The 17,450-nt window shown below is 37.4% G+C and overlaps 1 long non-coding RNA gene across 1 annotated transcript in view; it reads right to left on the bottom strand.

Moving 5' to 3' along the window:
• The window catches only part of LOC138153013 (uncharacterized), a 665,929-nt gene that overhangs the window by 623,401 nt on the left and 25,078 nt on the right, over positions 1-17,450 (bottom strand). Inside the window, exon 2 of the long non-coding RNA XR_011166271.1 lies at positions 2,078-2,224. This is a non-coding gene — a long non-coding RNA (uncharacterized lncRNA). The remainder of the gene's footprint in view (positions 1-2,077; positions 2,225-17,450) is intronic.

Raw genomic sequence — 17,450 nt, forward strand, 5'->3', positions numbered from 1 at the left:
GATCAGTAAAAGCAGGTTACAGGGATAGCATAGATTTAAAAAGTATCCTTTTGTGAGGAAATCCAGGACTCAGTGAAGAGAAGCATTAATTAGTGAGCAATTTTTATGACTTAAAGGCTTGCAAAGTACTATACATATCTTACCTCATATAAGCCTCACAGCAATCCTATGAGATATGTACTATTATTATCCCCATTTTACGGATGAGGAAACTGAGACTGATAGGCAAAATTATTTGCCCAGAGTCAACTAGCTATTAAATGTCGGGGTAAGATTTAAACTCAGGGGGTGGCCAGGTAGCACAGCGAGTAAGAGCACTGGCCCCAGTGTTAGGATGACCTGGGGGATCGAATCCGGGCTCAGACACTTAGCACCCATCCAGAAACACCTGGCCATGTAACCTTGAGCAAGTTACTTAACCCCAATTGCTTAGGGGTGGCCAGATGGCTCAGTGAGTAAGAGCACCAGCCCCACTGTTAGGATGACCTGGGGATTGAATCCGGGCTCAGACACTTAGCACCACACCCAGAAATAACTGGCCGTGTAACCTTAAGCAAGTTACTTAACCCCAATTGCTTAAAAAAAAAAAAAGATTTAAACTCATATCTACCTGACTCCAAGTACAGTACTCTTACATTCTACACCACCTAGATACATCTTCTTGGCACGATGAGGGAGAAATATAAGCAATTTTGTCTTGAAAGTATACTACAGACCTCTTAAGCAGAAAGAAGAAATAGATAGACTTTGGGGGAAATAAATCACCAGCCTGAAACAGTCATGTTACAATAATGAGAGGGAGAATTTTATTATGCAGACATCTGGTAGAGTGCTTATGCCAAAATAACTTCTCTATGTACCTAAACATTTCATCCTTAAAAAAGTGGAGGAACCAAGAAGGGGGAAAGTCTGTTCTGCATCTAATCCTCATTTTCAGGAAGGAGTTGGTTGCTGACATTTAAGTGATACAAATGTTATGTGAAAATGACCACTGCCCATTAGAATTTGTGATAGAGGATCTCCAAATAGCCTCAATATCATTCTTTCTTCCCATGGGGGGAGCGGGGGATGGTGGAAATAAGATGCCTCTTCTCCCTTACAGAATCAACCTCTCTACTTTGTGTCCTTAATCTCTTACCCTCCTATCTCCTCTAAGAGTTTGGGGGTGGGGGGGACTAGGTGGCACAGTGAGTAAGAGCGCCGACCCAGAGTCCGGAGGATCGGTTCCGACCTCAGATATTTAACACACACACACACACACAACTGGCTTTGTAACCTTGGGCAAGTTACTTAACCCCAATTGCTTTAAAAAAAAAAAAAACAACTTTGTCCCTCTCTCTGTTTTTGTTTTCTATCTCTCTTCATCCAGAAAAACTTCAATCAGAACATTTCCTCTGAAAATATTTTAATGACCTCTCTCTGCTGCCTCTGTTTACCTATTATTTTGTTAAATTGCTTTTTACCATAGACCATCCTGTACTAAAAAGAAAAGATTCTACAGAAGGACTATATGTATAAGCTTGATTCTTTTTTTAAATATCTGCTTCTGTTCATCAGAAACACAGATGATTATTACTAAATGTTCTAATAAATACAAATATGCCCAGATACTATCCTATTCTTTAAAAAAAAAAAAACCATCACTTGACCCTGCCATCCCCTCAAGCTATAAGCCTAAGTCTCTTTTTCTTTTCATAGTCAAGTTTCTAGAAAAAACTCTTAAGTCATAAGTCACTAGTAAGTCATGTCATTAACTCCACTTTTTCACCTACCACTCACTTCTCAATCCCTTGCAATCTAGCTTGATCCCCCATTCCAGGTATGATTCTTCCCCCTTTTAGCTATCAGTAGCTAGTACACCAGTTCCATTTAAGAAATTAACATCAGCTACCTCTTATAAAGGGGTATTTACTTAGAAGGTATAGGAAGAATAGAAATACAAATATTTTTCCTAAATACTTCAGGGCACACTGTCCCCTGTAACATCTTAGTCTTTGGGGATAATGATCTCAGTCTTAACACAATTTCTACAAAGCATGGGTCTCACATGTTCATGTCCAAATAAGGCTTCACTCACAGATGAATCCTCATTTCATGTATTTTGGAGCTGGGTCCAGAAAGTCTCTTCTTATTCCCTAACCATTCATGGTTGGTTATCAGCATGGACTCCTTGGCTTCCAAAATCCTGGACTCTTGGGATTCCCAGATGGCTCAGTCTTCTGACCTTTAGAAAAATCACAAGGTCATAGTCTCCTACTTCATTCAGAGAAAACAAAAGAATAAATTCTAAGTCGGGAGAACTGAGGATTGTAGTATTTGGTAATATGTCAGCCTTGGATGTGAAGAAAATCCAAGTTGCTTACATATTTTTTCTCCCCAGAATGCCACCAGACCAGAAAAATTCAACTGAAGAGAAGAAAGAACCAAGAGAAAAGGGTGAAGTTCTGCTACCACTTAAATCCTATGACCTCTCATCCTTTTTGACTTTTTAAATTAACAATTATTTTTGTCAAACCTACCCACCCCCATCCCCAATCCCATTGAAGAAGAAAGAAGAAATCATTTATAACAAATATGCATTGTCAAGCAAAATGAATTGCTACATTGGGCATGTCCAGAATATTTATGTATTATTCTATTTCTTGGGTCTACCTCCTCTCTGTCAGGCAGTAATAGCTTGCTTTATCAACATCAGTTCTCCAAAACCATGGTTGGTCATTGTGTTGATCAGAATTCTTATGTCTTTCAATACTGTTTGTCTTTAAAACATTGTTTTTATTTTGTAAATCATTATTCTTGTTCTGCTCACTTCACTCTGCATCAACTCATACAAGTTTTCCCAGGTTTTTTTTAAACAATCCCTTTCATTATTTTTACAAGTTAGATAGAGTAGATACAGTAGAAGGAGAACCACAAAACTGTCAGGAAAATCAAGGGATGAGAAAGTATCCAAAATAAGGAAGGCAGTCAAGAGTGTAAAATTCATTAAAGAAGACAAGACAGATGAGACTTGACAAAAGAGCATTAGATTTAATAGCAAAAAGATAATTGGAGAAGGCAATTTAAGTGGAGTGGTGAAGATGGAAGCCAGATTGTAAAGGGTTGAGAAATGAGAAGGAGGTGAGAATATCCAGTGGGAGACATCAAAAGAGTCAAGAGCAGAGAGATAAAGAAGAATGAAGACTGAGAAAGAGTAACCGAATTTAGACATTAAATGATCACTGGTACTCTTCCAGACAGTTATTTTGGAAGAATAGTGGGATTAGAAGCCAGAATGGAAGGATTTAAGAAGTAAATGGTACAATAACATAAAGGAAAACAATATTGGAAGACTTCAGAGCTCTCTGATCAATGCAATGACCAATTGTGATTTGAGGTATACTTCCTAGCTCTCAGCAGGGAGATAGTAGACTATAATTTCAAAATAAGGCACACATTTTCAGACATGGCCACTGTGTTATTTTTTTTCTTCCCCACTTACCATGAGAAAGGGAAATATGAAATGGGAGGGACAAAATCTCTGGGAAGTGACAGCAATGTAAAGAAAGAAAAGAACATCCACAAAATACTTAAAAGGAACAATTTTTTAAAAGAAGTGAATGGGAAGGAAGGAAGTATAAGGAAGAAATCCTTCTCAGTTGAACATAGTAGTAAAAGATAATTACCAGAAGGTTGGCCATCAAGTAACTATTATTTTTAACCACAAAAATTAATAAGGATTGTATACTTAGGGAAGGCGGCTTAATGAAGTAGAAGTGAGCCAGCTTCAGAGTCAAGACAAACTAGGTTCAAGACATGCCTCTGATACATAATTTCCTGAGTAAGCCTGGGCAAGCCATTTAAGCTCTGTATCTCAGGCTATACATTGGTAGAAAGCATATTCTCTTGAAGAGTTCCCCAGGTTGATGAAATAGTAGTCCAAGATTAAAAGAAAAAACAAATAGCTATTTTGCATACAGTTGACAAGTCCATAAACATATATTAAGTGCTATGTTCCAGGCACAATGCTAGAAACTAAGACCACAAAGAATGGATGAAACTGTTCTTAGCCTCAAGGAGTATACAATTTAATGGGGGAGATATACAGGGTAAAATGGAGGCAATTTCAGAGGGAAGGCACTACTTTGGGGTATAAGGAAAGCAGGACAAGCTTCTTGAAGAAAATAGGATCTGAATTAAAACTTAACTACAGGGAAGCCAAGCAGTGCAAAGGAGGAGAGAGAGCATTCCAGGAACAGCAGACAGCCAATGAAAAGGTTCATAACTGGGAGGTGGAATGTCTTATCTAAGAAACATCAAGAAGGCCACTGTTACTGGATCATAAAGTAGATGGAGGGAAGTAAAGTATAAGAAGGTAAGAAAAGGTCAGATTGTAAAGGGCTTTAAAAGCCAAATGGAGGATTTTATATTTCTTTGATGGTAGAGATATAAGGGAGCCATTGTCATTTATTGAGTAGGAGAATGATGTGGTGAAACCTGAACTTTAGAAAAATCACTTTGGCAGCTGAATGGAGTATAGACTGGAATGGGAAGAGGCTTGAGGCTAGAAGACCAACCAGAAGGCTATTATAATAACACAAGTATGAGGGGATAGGGAGCTATACTCTAGTGGTGGCTGTATAAGAAGAGAGAGGAAATGTTTACTTTAGATGTTCAGAAGGTCAAAATGACAGGACTTGGAAACAGATTGGACATAGGAGTATGTGAGACTGAAAAGTCAAGGATGACCACTAGATTTGAAACATGAGTGACTGGGAGGATGGTGGTACCCTTGAAAGTAATGATGAAGTTAGGAAGAGGGTAGGTTTGGGGGAAAAGATAATAAATTCTTCTGGATATGTTTTGGACTTGTTGAATTTAAGTTGTTGGGGCAACTAGGTGGTGCAGTGAATAGAGCACTGACCCTGGAATCAGGAGAACCTGAGTTCAAATCCAGTCTCAGACATTTGACACACTTACTAGCTATGTGACCTTGGGCAAACCACTTTGCCTTGCCTTTCCCCCTCCCCCCCCCAAAAAAGGCAAAAAAAAAAACCCATAATGAGTTTAAACTGCATGAGATATCCAGTTCAAAATACCTAATAGAAGTGCAAGACTAGAGTTCAGGAGCATGGTTAGGGTTGGATAAATAGATCTTAGAATCATCTACATAGATATTATCATTAATTCCATCAATATTAATGAGATTATAAAGATAGTATAGAATGAGAAGAGGGCAAAGGACAGGTTTTGGGGGGACATTCATGGTTAGAAAATGTAATATAAGTGAATATATAGAAAAATATACAAAGAAGGAGGGTTCTGACAGTTGAGAGGATAACCAAGAAAGAGTGTTGTAACAAAAATGTAGAGAAAATAGAATATCCAAGAGAAAAGGATTATTGATAATATCAAAAGCTAATGAGAGGTAAAAAAGAATGAAGACTGAGAAAAGGCCATTTAGCTATGTCAATTAAGAGATCATTGGTAATATCATTCAGCTGAATGATGAGGTAGCAAGACAGATTGCAGAGTTTAGAAGAGGGAGAGATAAGAAAGGACAAAGATATGGGAACATTGATTTAGACCTATTTCTCAAGGGGTTTGGCTGTGAAAGGATGGAGATAATTAGGATGGAGAGTGGAGTTCTTAAGGATGAGGGAGATACATATTAGAGTGTTTGTAGGCAGTAGAGAAGCAACCTGTAGACTGGAAGAGATTGAAAATATATGAGAGAGGGGGGAAATCTGCTAAAGAAAATAAGTTTGAATAGGTTCAAGGGTGCACATAGAGAAACTTGCTTTGGCAAGGAAAAGCTACCTTTTCAAGTGAGATAGGACAGAAAAGGAGATAATAGGGAAGACATCTGAGTGATAATAAGATGAGACAGAGGGAAAACAACTCTCTGTATAGCTAAGGAGGAGTATAAGAGTGGATCATAGCAAATGAGTAAATGGAAGTATTAGGGTGTTTAAGAGAGTATTAATGTGTATGTTGAAGTTCCCTAACACAAAGTGGAGAGAAAGACCGTAAGACATAAACTGAACTCATTCAGTAGTTTTTTCCATCTCATCTACACTGATTGAAGGAATAGCCAACCAACAAACTTATACATCCTTGAAGAGAAAGGCTGACTGGTTTTTTGGGGGGGAGGGAGGGTGGTTGGAAGGGTGTATCAGTTATTAAGCAAGAGGTGAAGTAAAAAAGCTACATCCTTCCTCAGAGTGGATTGAGAATGAGGCATTTGGGCATTAGAGGGAAGGCAGTTCCAGCTCCAACCTAAAGGAGACATTACTAAGCCCAAACAGGGGCTTGTTTTTTCCCCAAAATTAGAGTAGGGTACAGGCCATAAGATCTGGCTATGTATCTCATGGGGTTATTGTAAAGAAAATAATTTTCTAAGTCTTAACTTATCTATGTAACTATAAGCCATTAGTATTAGATGAGGAGTTAGTGGGAAGGCAAGGAATATATGTGTATGTGTATTTGTAAGTAATACATATATACTTGTGTGTATTTATATATACATATTTGTATATGTGTGTGTACAGAATCTAACACAATTTGAGGCATAAACTATTCAGGAAGAAAAGGAGAAAAGGTTGTTTTTGCCTTTTAAAACATTTGACCATTTGGCTTGCTTTTGATCTGTGTCTGTGCTAGGTCAGCAATTCACTTCTAGGCTCCTAAAGTTACCTATTTAGCCCCTTTTCAAAATTAATTATTATCACATTAAAGAACTGGCTTATAATCCTGTGGGGCATTCACATCAGCATTTGGAAGAAATAATTACAGAACATAACTAAACCACTTTAAGCCAATTTAGGTTGGGAGGGAAGGGGATCCAAAATCCTTGGATTTACAAGATCATTAATCATATACACTCCTGGAGTCTTAAAACTAAACATACACATATATAATTTTTAAAAGAATTCACATTAGAGAATTCTCTTATACATAATAACAGTACATATTTATATAACACTTTTAGGTTTGCAGAGAGCTTGACAAATATCATCTCATATGACCCTCACAATAACCCTGGGAGGTAGGGGCTGTTATTATCCCCATTTTAACAGATAAGGAAACTAAAGCAGGCAGAAGTTAAATGACTTGTCCAGAGACAGAGCTAGTAAGTGTCTGAGGTTGGATTTGGGCTCAGGTCTTCCCAACTACAGATCCAGTACTCTCCATTATGACACCTAAGTGCATTTTAGAAAAGTATTTCTCAAAATTGCCATATTAACTAGAGAATAAATGATACATGAGAGGCATGTATTTTTTTTTTAGAACATGAACACTTTATTTTATTCTATGACTATTTAACATTTAACATTTACCAAAGTTCTATCCTATCAAAAACAAAGTAATAAAAATAAATAACAATCAGAATTTTAATGGGAAAAAGTTAGTAAAGTAATGGCATAATTCCTTGTCATTAAGTTGGCAATAAGTCATCTACTTCCAAATTGAGGAAGGGTATTATGAATTCTTTTAGTTTCCACATACTTTGGCACGCAAGAATCATAGGAAGCATGGTTTCAAACACAAATGTAGGGTCAGCATAAATAATATAGCATAAAATTCCAAAGATAGAGCACTAGCCTTGGAATCAGGAATACTCATTTTCATGAGTTCAAATCCTGAATCACAATGACTAGCTGTGTGTGACCTTGGTCAAGTCATTTAATCCTGTTTTCCACAGTTCCTCATCTGTAAAATGAGCTGGCAAAGAAAATAGCAAACCACTGTGGTATCTTTGCCAACAAAACCCCAAGTCGGATCACAAAAAATCAGATGTGACTGAAAAGATTTAGCAGCGACAATGATGACATGTTGTAAAGCAGCAACAGAGTTTTGTAAATGCCCCATTTTAATAAAAGGGGTTAGGGTGTATATTTAATTTTTTGCATAAAAATATATACTAGCATTATGTAATTTAAATGAGTTAACAACAAATGATACAAGAGACTTTTCCATATATAAGTTATTCAAAGAGTAAATGGCTTTACAATCCACATTTTTGGTACACATAGAATATTTTAAAGATTGAGAAATGAAGTAATGATTTTATCATCACCTTGCCTCATTTCTGCCCCATCTTCAAGATTGTCACAATCAATTAACAAACATTAATTAAGGGCCTACCATGTGCCAGCTGCTATGCTAGGTGCTAGTGAGTGGTTCAAAAGCAAAAATGAAATAGTCCCTCTCTTTAAGAAGCTTATATTCTATTTGAGAGAAAACACATACATCTATAGGCATATTAAAACATATGCAAAATGAATACATATATACATGATGATGGGGGTGGAGGCACCAGCATGATATTACATTAAGTAGTGTGTGACTGTGAAGTCAGTTCACCAAACTTATTAAGCAGCTGTCATGGATAAGGCATCATATCTCCACATGCTTGATTCTGTTTTAATATGGTCATTTTTGTATGTAATTCTCTTAGAAATTTAGATGGCTAAAAAAAAAAATGTTGAAGTTGCTTTAGGAGAGGGAAGGAAGGATTGAAATTCTTATATCTAATTTAAGAAGCAGTAGCCAGGAAGCAAAAGGGAAATATAAGCAAAAACTTCTAAGATGATTGTGTTGTTTTTACTATCTTCTGACTGAGATCCTGGGCTCTTTCTGGAGAGTTTAGGTTGTTTTCCCAGGCCAAAGGGTAGGGTGAGGAATCTGAATCAGATTTGTGTTTAGAGCTGATTGGCAGTTCCTGTGAGAAATTATTCACTTCAATAAGCTTTGTTATTTTGGCAATTTCTTACTGAGAATTGATGGTGTCCTTTATTTTCAGGCAGGGGGGATGGGATGTTGTTTCTAGTAACTGCTGGGACAGGAGAGTCAGTCAGGGAGCTAGCTGCCTGCCTGAGTGACTGAAGAGGGTCTGGGACAATGGAATGTTGTTTCTCCACCCTGGAAGCCCCCTGCTTTTTGATCATGTTGATACTTTTACATTTTTACATCATCGTTCAAAATGGGTAAGGTATAATTTTACGTCTCACCCATAAACACTGGATAAATTCCCATGCCTAGGTGTGTGGGCACACACACACACACACACACACACACACATACCTTCGAGGCCTGATGAAGAAGCATGTTATTGTTTTAAAATTATACTTTTCATTAATAACCAAACCATGAAGGTCAAATCTTTTCAACACTGGACTATTTTTGCTTACCCTATAGAGTTTTCCTATCTACTTAACTCAGATAACATATAAATCTAGGTCTTTCCATCTCAACGATGATTTAGGGTTCCACAGAGGATGAAAGTTGTAAATAAGATAAAGTGCAAAGTTAAAATATATCAAATATTCTTCTATGGTAAAAATAAATAAATAAACAAATAAATAAGTATTAAATGTCTGGAAACAAGGCCTCCACATAATTACCAAAAGATTACACAGCTGTCCTACCTTCATTAACCCAGGGGAATTTTGTTTTTCTTCCTTTGACTCCAAGTCATCATCTCTCACAATTACCTCATAACTAATCAAAGCTTTTATTCAAACTTTAGTAGCCAAAGAGCCATTTTGATTATCTCTGTCCTGATGGCATGCTATTTACAAGCCCTGTTTATTGCTGCTAATAACTTTTTTTTTATTTTAAAATTGGTAGGCTTAAAACGTGCCTTAACAACAACAATAAAACATGGGCCTAAAATATTAACATACCACTTGGATAGAACATCCATTTTCCTGTGTGTTTCTTTATAACCTGCAATAAAAGCATACTTAGAGAAAGGACCCAGTTGCTTGCCTTGATGACTGGTCTATCCGGAGTTTCATTGATTCTTCTTAATGTTCTTTGAATAGCAGAAAGATGCAAATGATACTCAGGGAATGGTACCACATGTATTTAAATACAGATAATCTTTTATTCTTCTTCCAGTGCTTAGCAGAGTAGATTTTCACTTCATTCCCTCACTTATATACCTATATTGGTTGCCATTTGCCCATTGGATTAAGTCTGAACCCCTCAATGCAAGATGTAAACCTCTCCATAATTTCAGCCCACTTTGCCTTATTTTCCATTATTTCCTAACCTTCAATTCCAGGCAAGCCTGGATCTTTACTGCTATCAGCACATATACCTTATCCATACCTGTTGCCATCAATCAATCAATGGACATTTATTAAGTGAGGACTATTATATACCAGGCACAATTAAGATTGGAGAATACAAAGACAGAAGTAAACCCATCCCTGTCCTCAAGAAGCATTCATTCCCAACTTTTTCTCACACTTTTCACTGGAAATCTCAGCTCCTCCTCCTCCTCTTCCCTCTCTAAATCAATCAATTGAACAACAAACATTTATTAAGCATTTGCTATTCTAGATAGGGCAGCTAGGTGGTGCAATTGATAGAATGACCTGAGTTCAAATTCCGCCTCAGACACTTACTAGCTGTGTGACCCTGGGCAAGTCACAACCCTATATGCCTCAATTTCCTCATCTGTAAAATGAACTGGAGATGGAAATGGGAAACTACTACAGTATCTTTACTAAGAAAACCCCCAAATGAGGTCACAAAGAGTCAGACACAACTGAAACAACTGAACAACACAGGTGGGGATACAAACAAAAAGAGAAAACAGTCCCTGCCCCTGAGGAACTTATATTCTAAATGGGGAGGCAGCATGGATCTAAATCCAAATTCTACCATTGTACAAGGTTGAGCTCAAGTCCCAACACTATCATGCTGATGATTCCTACTCCCATATATCATTGTCTTCTCTGAAATGCAAATATATTTGTAATTTATACAAAATGTAACACAAAATAAAATCATATCTTTTCTTCTCATATTGTTCTGTGCATGCATTTCTCATTAACTCCTTGAGAACACTTATATTATCTTCTATCAATTAATAAATAAACATTTATTAAATATTTACTATATGCCAAATGCTATGCTAGGTACTTGGAGTACAAAGACAAAATCTAAGTAGAACCTGCCCTCAAGAAGCTTGCATTTTATTAAGACAACATGTAGTTCCTTTCTCTACACTATACTCATTATTTCTATTTTTAGCTCTAATGAAGTGGACTGTTATAGAAGTAGAAACAAGAGTTATAACACACACACACACACACACACACACACACACACACACACACATATATATATATATATATATATATATACATTCACACACAGAGAGAGCCAGGAGGAAGTTCCACCTCTTTTCTAAATCCCCATCTACACCTATCTTCCCTCCCCACCTCTTATACTTATACACACACACACACACACACACACACACAGTAGGACATGGGCAAAGGAGGCAAAAGCAATGATTTCCTTCTTCTGTAGAAGAGTAGAAGAGTTTTATGTTCCTTAGTATAACCACCATCTCTTAACCTTGGATGTGGGAAAGATAGGGAGAGAATCAGGCTCAAAATTTCATAATTTTGTGTTGCTTATAGTACATTTGTAACCTGAGTCCCAAAGCCCATGGTCTGGGATTTTTTCATTGGCAGAAAGCAGTGCCCTGGACCAGTGTGGAGACAGGATGGAGTTGGTGAGAGCAGCAGAGAAGAGAACTATGGTCTTTTCCATCTCTTCAGTTACTTCAAGAGATAAGGAAAAAGTCAACACCATTTTTGGTTGCTGAAGAAAAAACTCTGCTAAGAATCCTACATGAGAAGAGCTGGCAGTCTCCATCATGTCCCTGTTTCCAGTTTGCTGCACCAGAGACTTCAGGGAACTTCCCCTTGGGTGAGATCTGGGATTCTCCACCCCCCACCCTCTCTCTTTTGAACTTAGTTATCTCACTCCCAATGGAAGAGTTCTTTCACTGTTTATTATATGGTATATGTTTTCCCATGTACACTTTCTCTCATTTCTGTTTTGCTTTTTTGACTTGGATAAATGGGTTTTTTGCTATGTTATTCATTGTCAAATTGGTACTTGGTGGGGAAAAGGGTCAAGCCTTGCATATAAAGCTTGAGGGGTCCTGCTTCCCCCATTAATGAAACAACAATCAGAAATTTAGCTTGAACCTGAAAAATCACATCTCCAAGACTAATAATATTTAAGGAAGCAGGTAGATTAATTCTAGCCCAGTACCCCCTCTTTCTATTGTGAGCCTAGCAGCTTCTGGCCCCACTCTCTTGCTTCTCTCCTTGGCAAGAATTAATGTCATCCTTGGAGAAGAATGGAAGGGAGGGAGAGAGGAGGCTAGAGATATCTATTCTGCCTTCCTTTGAGTCACACAATAGCAATCCTATGGCACATATTGAAGATAGCCCTCTCTACACATTAGACCAGTGGAGGCAGACTCAAATAAAAATCAATCCCTGCAGGCTACATATCAGCTTAGAAAATCACAAATTAACATTCTCTAGGTTTTATTGTATTTTCATTTCTTTTGTTAAATATTTCTAAATTACATTTTCTTCTAGTTCCAGCTTCATTTGAAAGAACTGGAGACTGTATGGTTTGCAGGCTAAGTATTTGACACCTCTGCACGAGACCACCAAAATCAAATCCAAATTTAGCAGATAGAGGGCTGGTCTCAGAATGAGAAAGACTCAACTTCAGTTCTTGCCTATGACATACATATACCGACCATTTGGCCCTAGGCAAGTAACAACCCCTTGATGCCCCAGAACTATGTCTAACCTGATAAGATACAAAAAAGGTGCCAACCAGCACAGAAAAGTTCCTCCATTTTGGGGTTCTCTGTACCATTGAAATCATATGTCCAGTCTCTTTTCCCAATCTTTTGTTACTGAAATTATCCATTTCCATCTCTCTCTCTCTCTCTCTCTCTCTCTCTCTCTCTCTCTCTCTCTCTCTCTCTCTCTCTCTCTCTCTCTCTCTGTCTCTCTCTCTCTCTTTCTCTCTCTCTTTCTCTCTCTCTCAGACAAATCAAATTATTTTTTTAAAAAATAGGAAACTTTGTCCCCTGAAATCATAGGAAGTGATGAAAATGTCACATAAATAGAGCTATACTTCCACACAGATGCCATCTTCTTCACAAAATGAGAAAAAAAAATTCCCTTAGTTATTTTTCCACCAACTAATGGTTGGGCTCTACCATACTCCACTCTACCACCAAACAATTGAGTCTTTGACTAGCAGCAGCAATATCAAAAAGTTTTCGTTTAATGACCTAGAACCTGTATTATAGGGATATCAAGTAAAATAAAAGCCTTGCATAGTAGAAAAAGTAGACCAGGACATCCTAAAACCACATCCCTATAGATCCTTCCCCTTCCACTCAGAGCAAGGGAAAATGAAAATGTTCCCCCAGGGTATGATATCACACCATAATCTAGGAATGTTTATGAGTACAATTTAGTTAGGCTCTTCCCTTAAGAAACATGTCTTTCAAAGGTACATGATACAGTCATTTTCTGCGTGTGTGTACGTATGTAAATGTATATACAAATATATACACATATATTTATGCACACATCTATACACATATGCACATGTATGTATAAAAAACATACTTCACAAGATCAGTTATTTGTTGGATTTAGACTAAGAAGCAGCTCAGTGGTACAGTGGATAGAACAGTGAATCTCAAGTCAGAAAGACCTAAGTTCAAATATATCTTCAAATATTTACTACCCATGTGACCTTGGACAAGTCAATTAACCTCTGTCTACCTCAGTTCCCTCATCCATAAAATGGGAGATAACAGTACCTTTCAGGGTCATCATGAGGATAAAAATGAAATAATATTTATAAAGTGCTTTGCAAATATTAAGTGTTAGCTATCATCATTTAAGTATTCCCTCCACTGAACATATCAGCAATGCTTTCTTAGGAGGAGCAATGACTGTAGACAGTTTAAAGAGTAGTACACCTTCGCAAAAGTTCATCAACTAGTGGCTGACCTCCTATGACAAAGTTCACTACCGTCAGGCCTGTACTCAGAGCCTTTCCAGCTTAGTGAGCTTTCTAGAGCTTGTACTCATCTTTTTAGGAGCCAAGGTCAACTCCACGCTGTCACTAGGCATCAAAGTAGAAAGTTAGTGAAAGTTTCTGTCCTTAACTGGATAAAATTAAATGGTTATTTTAAAAGTAATTCTAAGAATTCATTTTATATGTCTGTTTGTTTAGCAGAAACAGTAGCTACACCTTCAGATGACTGAAGGAAATAGAATAGGGTACAGTCAGTCAATCCAGTCTTTTCTGCTGTTAATGACTGAATAAGATCACCACACTGTCAACCCAGTTGATTGTCATACAAAGGATTGTAAAAACTGTCAAAACTTCCAAATATACTTTGTTGCACTTGATTCATTCCTGTGAATAGATACAGGCCCTCTTTCAAAGAATGAGTCTCTTTTATAAGGAGCTAAAGTTAAACCTTTGCCCATCCCATCCATCTTTCTCATCCTCAACAAGGCTTTTAGGGCTTCCAGTCTCTGGCAAATCCTTGCCAAGTTCTGTCAAAAGTAGTCAACCTAAACATACTAGATATATTCTAGAAATATTACATTTCAAGACACCAGAGAGAGAGAGAGAATCAGTCCCAGTAAGTCATAACTTCGTCATTGATAATACATTAGACCATCAAAACTAAATACAAATGTAAAATCAACTTTAGCATTTATCATTTGCTACTGGAATTTTTTTTCTCTAAAGAAGGAATGCTACAATAGTACAGCAGTTCTTAACTTAGGGTCCACAGACCCTGGATTTCAGGAATGTCTCTGAATTGAATGGGGAAAATAGTTATATCGTTATTTTCACTAACTTAGCATTATCTTCAATTGTTTAAAAACATTATTCTAAGAAGGAGTTGACAGGTTTTACCAGATCTCTAAAGCTGTCCATGACACAGAAAAGGTTAAGAATCTCTTGACTAGAAAATGAGGATGGCATCTTTGCATGTTGTAGTCAATATATGAAGCAATTAAGTTATCACTTCCCTCATACTTGGGGGCCCCCAGTTCAGATACTCTGTATGAACATTTTCATTCAAAGAGATAGTTTAAGAGCCCCTATTGATAGTTACTTTTTGTCTGGTCAGTCAGCAAGCACAATTAATTTAATGCAAAGGCATTTAATGAAATAGCATAAGATCTTTAATAAAACATTCCCCCCAATTAACCAAGAGCATAATCTCCCACATATACACCATCAGTGGAAAGACTGCACCCATATAGGGATCACACATAAGAGACCTACATATAGGGAATATTTACCGAGGGACAATTCACAACTCACATCTCTAATACTAAAGACTTCCTGTTGTCTTCTGGTATTGTCATATTAATGAACTCCTTGGGCTGGCTCCTTACTGATCATAGTGTCTCTGCTAGTGAATTGCCTTGATGGTTACTAATGGTCTCTGCTGGTCTCATAATATCTTTGCTCCTATTTCTATTGGATCTATTACTCTGCTGGTCCCTTCTGATCTCAGCTGAATGGTGCTCTGGGAGCTGCTGGACACATAGTGTCTACTGGTTGTTTCTTCCTGCTATTATCTTCATGGTTCATTCCTCAAGGGTCAGTCAAGCCCTCGTGGTTTCAGTCTAACTAGAATAGAATGGCTAGAACCTCTCTTTGATTATAGTAAACTGACAGCTCATTAATTATAGCCCCTATACCCACCAAACAAAAACTAAGAAGTAACCCCAAGCTAAAAATAAGTCTTACTTTTTGGACTTCTAGGTACAGATCAATGTCCTCTCTTACAGATTACTAGCTAGCTTAGAGTTAGGCAGTCAGCTACTCATAAAATCATCTCTGACTTAACATGTAAATGAATAGGGGAAGAGGAAAGGGTATCAGGGAAAGAAATTAGCATCTCATGCTACGATTCCAGCTACTGGAGAAGCTACAGTGAGCTTTTCAGATCAAGTGTCCACACTAAGTTTGACATCAACATACCCCAGAGAGCAGGGGTCCATTAGACTACCTGAGATGGTGTAAGGGCCCAGGTCAAAAACACATACATTTCCTTGTATCAGTAGTGAGATAAGGTCCCTTAGTAGCTCCTACACTTCCAGCCTAGGTGAAATAGAGACACCTGTGCTTTAAAAGAAAAAAAAAAGACAAACAAATGAATGTTATCCAGAACAATGGATGAACTAAGGTGACAAGGTCGTTTTTTCTACTTACCTTAACCAGAAGTTCTTAAGCTTTGAGTCACAATATGGGGTTGCAATCCACAGTTTAAGAAGTGCTTGAAAGGGTCATGATTGGAAAAAGTTTAAGAAGCCCTAACCTAAACCATGTTCCAATCTTTATTAGGTATATCCATCAGTGACAAAGTTTCATTATCTTGATGCACTATTCTGGTCAACAAAAACCTAAAAATCTTAGTCTTTACATACAGAGACAAAGTATGTATATATTTTATTATATGTATATATGCACATATACTTATATACACAGAAGTTATATATGTGTGTGTTTGAATAAAGTTCACCAGATAAAGAATATTCATTCCAACTTCTCTGCTGTCCATAACTCAGCAACTATTCTACTTTTCCAGCCTTATTTCATATTACTACCCACTCTCAACTATATGCTCCAAACAAACTGTATTACTCCATGTCCCTTGAATTTGCCCCCATATTTTCCTGACTCTCTACCAACATTCCCTGTTCCTGAAATGCCCTCCTGCTTCTTCATCTGTTAAATTCCTAAACTGTCCTTAAATCCCAACTTAAATGTTATCTCCTGCAATGGACTATTCCTGTTTGCCCTTGGACCTCACATAACACATTATTTTACACCTCTCTGTTGCACTTATCATGTATTATGTTACCTGACTTTTTTGTCATATTCTATAGCTATACTCAAATTCCCATAAGAGCAGGAATCATATGATTCAGACCTGTTAAAAATCTTAAACTCAGCATATCCAAAACCTCTCTTTTTCCTAACTTTCCTATTTTGATCAAGAGCGCCACCATTATCCCAGTTTTTCAGGTTCAAAATCTAAGTGTCATACTTAACTCCTCACTCCATCTTAACCCCCATATACAATTAGTCGTCAAGTCCTATCATTTGTACCTTTGTAAGGTACATGCTTTCTTCTCCCCTTTGACACTTACTACCATCATGAAGGTTTTAATTATCTCCTACATGATCTATTGTAATAGCTTTTTTTGTTGGTCTCCCTGCCTCAAGTCTCTCCCCACTCCAGTCCATCCTCCACTCAATAGTAAAACTGATCATCCTAAAGCACAGGTCTCATCATATCACCTCCCTATTTAATAAACTCCAATGGTAGGGCAGCCAGGTAGCATGCACCGGCCCCAGTTTCAGGATGACTTGGGGATCGAATCCGGGCTCAAATATTTAGCACCACACCCAGAAATAACTGGCCGTGTAACCTTGAGCAAGTTACTTAACCCCAATTGCTTTAAAAAATAATAAATAAATAAATAAATAATAAATCCCAATGGTTCCCTATTCTTCCAAGATGAAATACAAAATCTTAGTTTTGGCATTCAAAACCTGGACCACTTCTAAAGCTT

This window comes from Petaurus breviceps, unplaced genomic scaffold (assembly GCF_028583685.1).
Source record: "Petaurus breviceps papuanus isolate PSGF00001 unplaced genomic scaffold, PetGlider_PUasm1.0 90977, whole genome shotgun sequence".
NCBI lineage: Eukaryota > Metazoa > Chordata > Mammalia > Diprotodontia > Petauridae > Petaurus > Petaurus breviceps.